This window comes from Homalodisca vitripennis, unplaced genomic scaffold (genome assembly GCF_021130785.1).
Source record: "Homalodisca vitripennis isolate AUS2020 unplaced genomic scaffold, UT_GWSS_2.1 ScUCBcl_5686;HRSCAF=12540, whole genome shotgun sequence".
Lineage (NCBI taxonomy): Eukaryota > Metazoa > Arthropoda > Insecta > Hemiptera > Cicadellidae > Homalodisca > Homalodisca vitripennis.
The window spans coordinates 29,768-37,854 of record NW_025781789.1 but is presented as its reverse complement, the minus strand read 5'-3'; the positions used below and the strand labels follow the sequence as shown (position 1 = coordinate 37,854).

General features: G+C 32.6%; 2 non-coding genes across 2 annotated transcripts; one reads left to right on the top strand and one right to left on the bottom strand.

Moving 5' to 3' along the window:
- Window positions 1-2,298: 2,298 nt before the first annotated feature.
- On the bottom strand, window positions 2,299-2,380 carry Trnas-aga. The gene has a single exon. It is a non-coding gene; the product is annotated as a tRNA-Ser (tRNA).
- A 5,013-nt stretch (window positions 2,381-7,393) lies between these two features.
- Trnas-aga lies at window positions 7,394-7,476 on the top strand. The gene has a single exon. It is a non-coding gene; the product is annotated as a tRNA-Ser (tRNA).
- Window positions 7,477-8,087: the final 611 nt, after the last annotated feature.

Below are 8,087 nucleotides of genomic sequence, written 5' to 3'. Positions count from 1 at the left end.
AACTAGTTTAACAAAGTTTACCAATTCTCATATAAATGGATGAGAAGAATTCGTCAATCTTAATGATCCCTAGAAAGTCTGTTACCTGTCGATACTATGAGTGGAGTTGACGCAGTTCAGGAAGACATTGCCCATGCGGTGCTATTTACCCACAAACCTCGTACTTAACCTACTTTTAGCTTTATCGTAGTTAAGGCTAAGTGACCCCAACCATATGCCATATATGGTGACAGTCACGAGAGTACACGGGTTCAATTCTCGGGAAGATTAAACAAATTTATAACTGGATTTGAATCGTTTTTCCTTTAAAACGAAACTGCCACTAATCAAACCTTTGAGGACATTGCTCCTTTGGGTCTTTGAAACGTTGGTTTTCCATTTTGAGTACATATCGCTCAATCATGTTATGTTGAAAGAGACCGCTGGATAATACATCTTCCATTTGTGTTTTTGCTAGAAACAAGTAGATTTTTGAACAAAGTTTTTATTTAGTGGCCATGGGAACTTCGTTCATGTGTCTTTCAGTTTCTTCAAGGTCACTGATTTTTTTGCCATGACACAGAAACTAATAAGCGTGGTCATACAACTTACTAACAGAGAGATTAGGACTAAATCATTAAATTAATTTTAACTTTCTATTTAACATGCGATACGTTGTCTATCATAGCGACATATTTATTCGTCGGCGTAGTTATAAAGTTGAAGGTAATGCAGACCTACTCTTAGCATCGGCATATTTAAATTCAGTAATTCGATGTTAATTATACACGGGACTGATAAGGGATATGAAAAGTAGGAAAATGACAAACTACCTATAATAAGAATATCGATTAAAGTCAATATGTATAGCTCTAACAAATAGCTCTCAGGTAAATACTTATAACAGAAGTACAACAGCGGAACAATCTGAATCACTCCTTTAGTAATCAATTTATGATGAGTAATCGGGACAGTAAATGGCCTGCGGCTCAGTTTAAGCACTCCTGTGGGATCTGTCAGAGTACAGGAATAGCCCCGGACAATATTGTTATTACTGGCCAATCCTACATCACAAATCTACTTGTGTCTATTCATGAGTTCCCTACATTGAGCAGTTTCTCAAGTGGTAAAGACGGCTAGAAATAATTTTATACTAAAATGTGAAATGAATTTACAATGAACAAAATTAAAATGTGTTCATTAATGTCCAGAAAATTATAAAAAGTTGTGTATGAAATTAAATATACTTTATTATACAATGCGCCCAAAAACTGTCCCCAGAGTCAATGTTTTAGTAAGATTGTGAAAACGGTATAAAGATTACATTAACGCACGTAACGGTTTAAAAATTTTACTTTCTCACTATCAGTACTAAACATCGCATTTTACAAATTTCATATATTATTTATTTTAAAGCTTTTCGTCCACAATACAAGTAAGCTCCTGTGTTTCTCTTATTCATAAATTAAAAGCTCACAAAAAAGGTTTGATTACGAATGTGCCTCTATGATATATGAAGAGACTTTGAGAAATGTCGATAGTAAGTAGATATGTAAAATAAACCTATTTGTGTACATTATTACCACACATATTTATGCGTTAACTGCAAGTATTGTAAAAATCATATATTGCATAAGAATTTTACTCGTTGACTGCGGAAAAAAATGCTAATACGAATATTCTCCGATAGTCACTGTCCTCTGTAACTTTCACTGGGTGTAGCAAAAGTCAGTTCATGTGTTAACTGCAGGTATTGTAGCAAAACAGGTATTGTATAAGAGTTTTATACATCGACTACGGAAATATGCTATAATTGCCAGTAGTCACTGTCCTCTCTAACTTTCACCAGGTATAGCCACTGGTGAATGTGTTAATTTCAAGTATTGAAGCACAACAGACTTTTATAATAGTTATTTTATAAGTTGTATTATAGTCAAACAGATAGTTTCTAGTAGTTTATACCGTTGGTATCCATTTAATATTTTAGAAATGATTTTCTATCAAAATTATCTCAAAACCTGAAAAGTTATGCTGATTTTACTAATTCTAATGTATCAGTTATATAATATAACAAAATTCTTGAGTTCTATATACACATATAATATTATAACACTATAAAAAATACATACATGTATTTAAATTTGCACCCTAATTCACTTTGTATTTTACAAAGAATGAAAGAGTATTATAAATTGAAGAGTATATAATATACAAAATAATCAGACAAGAGTACTTAACATTTCATATTATGGTACGTTCGTTTCTATTTGGTAAACTGCGTTAATGGAAATAGTGGATTTGATGGGTATAAAAAATTTGCGCAGTCGGTAGGACTCGAACCTACGCTCCCAGAGGGAATCTGATTTCTAGTCAGACGCCTTAACCACTCGGCCACGACTGCTGCTGACTTAGATGCTTTTGTGGGTGTATAAGAACATAAATACTTCCTTATCCCTTATCAGTCTCGTGCATAATTAACATCGAGTTACTGAATTGAAATATGCTGATGCTAAGAGTAGGTCTGCATTAACTTCAACTTTATAAACTACGCCCGACGAATAAGTTTTTTACGTCGCTATCATTAGACAACGTGTCGCATGTGAAGTAGAACGTCTTAAGTAATATAATGATCTAGTCTTATCTTTCTGTTAGTAGGTTGTATGACTAAGCTTATTTGTTTCTGTTTCGTGGTAAAATAAAATCAGTGATCAGAAAAAACGTTCCTATGGCCATGAACTAAACACTTTGTTAAAAAATCTGCTTGTTTTGATCAAAAACACAAATGGAAGATATATTATCCAGCAGTCTCGTTCAACAGAACATGATTGGGCGATATGGGTTCCCAATGAAAAAACCAATGTTTCAAAGTCCCAAAGAAGCAACGTACTCAAAGGTTGATTAGTGGCAGTTTCTTTTAAGGGAAAATAATCCAAACCCAATTGCAAATTTGTTTTAAATTTCCGAGAATCGAACCCGTGTACTCTCGTGACTGTCACCATATATGGCATATGGTTGGGGTCACTTAGCCTTAACTACGAAGAAGCTAACCTAAAATTAGGTTAGGTACGCATTGGCAATGTCTTCCTGAACTGCGTCAACTCCACTCATAGTATCGACAGGTAACAGACTTTCTAGGGATCACCAAGGTTGACGAATTCTGATCCATTTCTACGAGAATTGGTAAACTTTGTTAAACTAGTTTGTAATTAATGAGATATAAAGCCTAGACTAATACATAGTTGAAATAAGTATTCCTATAAAACTATATATTATGAAAACTAGTAAGTTCGTCACATGTGTTTAAAATAAATTATCTTGTGTTTCATGTTTTGAATACAAGTACGAATTAAAATACCCACATACTTAATCAAATAAGTTTTGTACATTAATAACAGTACACTTTGATCACGTTTTCAAGAAATTAAAATACGAATTAAATTCTTAATTCCCTATCTTACTATTATAAAACTAATATCTTCGGTTCAATTGAAATTTTAATACGGACACTTTAACTTGGTCAAAATATGTGTGATTGCGACACTATCAGTGTAATTTTCTGAAGGCTTCGAATTTCTCAAGTTATTCTGTACGTATTTTCACTATAATATTATCATCAGAAAACTTTCAATACCGTTTTATTAAAATTCGTGACAGTACTTTGCTGCCAATAACAAATTTCCAAGTGATTATAAGCGTAAATATTGGATTGGCAGAGCGCATCGGGAAGTGTCACCTGTTGCCGACAGTACAGACGACTGACAGCCGGCGGTTTCCCGCGCTTGTCTGATCTCCCCGGTGTACCACAGAGCACGTCCGTACACAAGACGTAATGTCCCGGAGTTAACGTGACTGCATACATATAAATATACTTGGTCGGGTTAATTTAAAAAATTTTTACAATTGGAACGAGTTTTCTTTAAGTTACGTAAGCTTTTATTTTGTTGACGGCGAAACTCGATGTAATCTCACTGCGTACAAATATTTAAACATTGAATTCGAGTATCAAGGACAGTAAATGTTTTCAGAGTTTATCATATTCCACCCCCATGACTCGTAATATTGGAATGGAATCGATCCTCCTCTTGCCATATGCGCAATGTTTGGGCGGGAGAGAATTCAATATCATGTATAACTCCTCTGGTCACCAAGGTGTTCTGTTCAGAATCGGTCAAGAAGTGAACTATTTGACCTTGGAATGACCTTAAAAACAGCTGATTATATGTTTGTAAGTGTCGAACGAGATAAATTATAGACTATAGCTCTTCACAACGAACGGAGGAGAAACCGAATATTTCTGCTATGTTATAAACAAACTCTTGACGTTATGAACGTAGGTAATTTTCCCTGTTTATATTGTAATACACATACATTTTTAGTGACTTTTATAAACTCTATTTATTATCTATTTATTATCGACGTATATTAGAAATAAGTTTATCATTAATGTGCACAAGTATTAGTTTTATTTAGTTTGTGCATTTGGTATATTCTGTTGCATTTTTTTAGAATTAAAAAACATTTTTTTAATCACAAGAGTCTAAGATACCTATCCCAAAGACAGAATACATTAAATACATTGCTGGTCATTCCTTATGAGGAATCGTAAGCATTTAAAGTATTATTTGAGGTTATCTTTTATTCAGGCTAAGTAAAAACTTTTATATATAAGGATATGGAATTTGTGCACTATATATATTCTGGAGAGTATAATTTAATCTTAATTTATTTTACAATACGACATCTTGAATAATGGTTTATTAAAAAAAAATTAATTTTATAAAAATAAATTCCATTATAAATGTATTTACCTTAAGCCATGTATTACTAAACAAGTTTAACTGCGCTCATTGCTCGAGTCAGCATGGAAGATCAACAATAAACCTATGTTTACAAATTCTATTTTGATATAGCGGTGGAGTTTAAAACCAAATCTTTATTCCGTAAGTTAACTTATTTGAAAGGTAACGTATATACAGACAGACACACAAAAACAGAAAACTGCTTTCGCCAGTAAGTAGTGAGAAACAGATTGCGATAAACGCGCGGGGAATTAAACTCCGTTGAAACTCATTTTTAAACATAAAAAGTATTTTTAGAACCTAACTGTAGATTTTATAATGAATAAATGTATAGTAATATTTCCATGTAAATGCTCTATACACAAAGGTGTATACACACACACAAAAGTCGAGTTTACTTGCATCTGCAAAACAATGCAAATAAATTAAAACTGCATTATTCAATGAGAAAACATCTATAGATATTCAGGTGACAGAAGTTATTCCCTCTTTTTCAAGCGCACTTCTAGAAACGCGTAAACGCTCTTGTAACTATAAACTATGTAAATCAGTGAATTAGCGCACTGGTTTCCAGTTATAAACTATGTTTGAATATCTAATACAGGTTTTGAAATAAATATTTCCAAAATTCCTCCTGTGTTTCAAACTAAAACGTGTTTTCAACTATCATCATTAACAATCTTTTCTGTCTTCAAGTTATTTTAGAGGTTCATTACTATGAAATTAGAAAAAACTTTAACCCAGCCAAGAACCTAATACACTACCTTATTTATCTTCTAAATCACTTAACTATACTTACGTATACTCACGTCAAGAGAAAATTTAAATTTGGATGTACGATTCTGAGCCGGTTGCCATGTATCGAAGATTGCTGTTCACTCAGTAGCTGCATACCGTACGGTAGATGTAGCTACGTAGACGTAGTACCTAAAACTTCATTAGATCGTATGATCTGTGCTTCGTAATATGAAGTTTTAGGGGACAAGAGGTACCGCTTTATCTATGCTGCTAGATGTTAACACAAGAACATCTGTTTGATACTGTCATTAATATCCCTTGTGGAACGCCAAGCTGTACACCCGATAAGGCATACAAGAGAGGACCACCTGCTGTCATTGACAATTAAGTTTTAAGTAAGATTCCACCATTAAAATATACTTACCTTGTAAAAGTAGACAAGCATAGACACAACCAGTCAAAATCTGACCTAAAGTGCTAAAAATATCCCCCAGAACCGAAAATATAAATAAACAGATATTTAAGTTCTAGACAGATTAAATTCAAGTCAATTAAATAATAAGAGTCTAGTTTTTGTCATATCTATTTTTAAGGCATTTAACTACTTATTTTAGTACAACTAAAATTTAAAATTTATGAAAAATACGAGTATTATGTGAAGGTTGAAATGGGCTGAGTCACTCTCACCTTCTTGCAAACACTTGATTGGCTGATATTATGAATACTTGTATACCATTGAAAAAATTAAAACTCTAGAGTTAGACCATACAAAATTAGAAATGCTAGTATGAAGACGAAATAGTTCTCGAAGCGCAATACAATAATTCATACAGTAGGAATATTTTATATAACTTCAGAAGCAAGTACTGTAATATCAATATTTTAAGAGCAAAACCTAAACCGCGAACTAAATTCAGAAATCTCGCTTGTTTAGAATCGGCGAAGGAGGCTGAGACAACACAGTGATAATACATTTTAAACAATAATGGAAGCAGATGGAACTGCTCGTGGCATTGGAAAAAGTAACAATAAAATTCTTCGTGCCGCATAGCGTAGCCGTCTCGTCAAGTTATAATTTTGGTTTAACATTAAAATTTTTAACGTCGTGTTATTAACTATCAGATTGTGTAGTACAGATTGTAGATCAAACATCGTTTAATATATAGGATTCGTCTGCTTAGTAGAAGCTTAAAAACGTATTCCTATATAATTTGTTTTGCTCGAATGTTTGTAAACAATGTCTATGGTTAAATGAGAATTAATAAATACGCTATCCTATAGCTAACTAGTCTAGGAGCTAAAAGCCAATATGAATTGTATAGGCACACAATCTGGTATGTTAATCGATAAAGGAATTTCCTCTAATAAAGAAATTGAATTTCAGTTGTACTAGTTTAGGCGGAAACAGAATCTAGTACGGGTTTAAAATGGTAAAAAGTACGAAAAGGTAATCTTTTGTAGGTGATATTTTTATAGTTAGACACACTTAAAAACAACCATCAGACACGGAAAAACATGTTAAAACGGCGAAAGCTGACATCATACAGTATAATGAATACTCTAATTCCCTTTACGAGTATCTACTTGTAAAACTTTTGTAAAATTGTACAATTTCCTGTATTTAATTTTCAGGGCAAATAGTATTATATTACAACAAAACTTGAACGTTTTGTATTAAATAACATCATAACAACTTTATTGTAACAATATTTTAAATATATAAATACGTTATTCTATGACACAGAGTAAGGAGATCATGTGAACAATTCTAAATTACTTTGGCATCGAACCGGAGACCAGTCATTATAACCAACACTTGAAGTATTATAACCAAGTACTTATGTTCTTATACACCCAAAAGTAACCACAAGTCAGCAGCAGTCGTGGCCGAGTGGTTAAGGCGTCTGTACTAGAAATCAGATTCCCTCTGGGAGCGTAGGTTCGAGTCCTACCGACTGCGCAAATTTTTTATACCCATCAAATCCACTATATCCATAAAAGTAATTTACCACATAGAAACGAACCTACCACATGGAATGTAAAGTTATTTACATTTTTATACTAGATAATCATTAATTTATAATACTCTATTTCTTTATAAAATAGTATTTTATAAACTTGTAAATATTAAGGTGCGAATACTTGTCTGTAGTATTATATAATATTTATAAACACTGGTATGTTACAATATAAAATATATTGATGTAGTGTGTCTGTACATTAAAATTAGTAAAATCAACTCAATTCTTCAGATTTTTATAAAGTTTTGGTACGAAGCTATCTACTAAAATGTAAACTGAGAACCAACGGCTTAAATTACTGTAGGCCTAAACTGTCAGTTTAGCTATGATACAACTCATAAAATAGTTAACACATTTAGAGCGTTTCTATCCCAGGATTTACTATAAAAGTAGTGTAACTGAAATACATCTATCTAAAACGTTAATTACGGCTCAACTCTTAATCGGTATAGGGGGAACAACCTCTACGAGAGCATTATAGTCTCTAGCAGTCACCTACTAGACAATAACTTACTGTACACTATTATAATGTAGAAAAAAACTACTACAT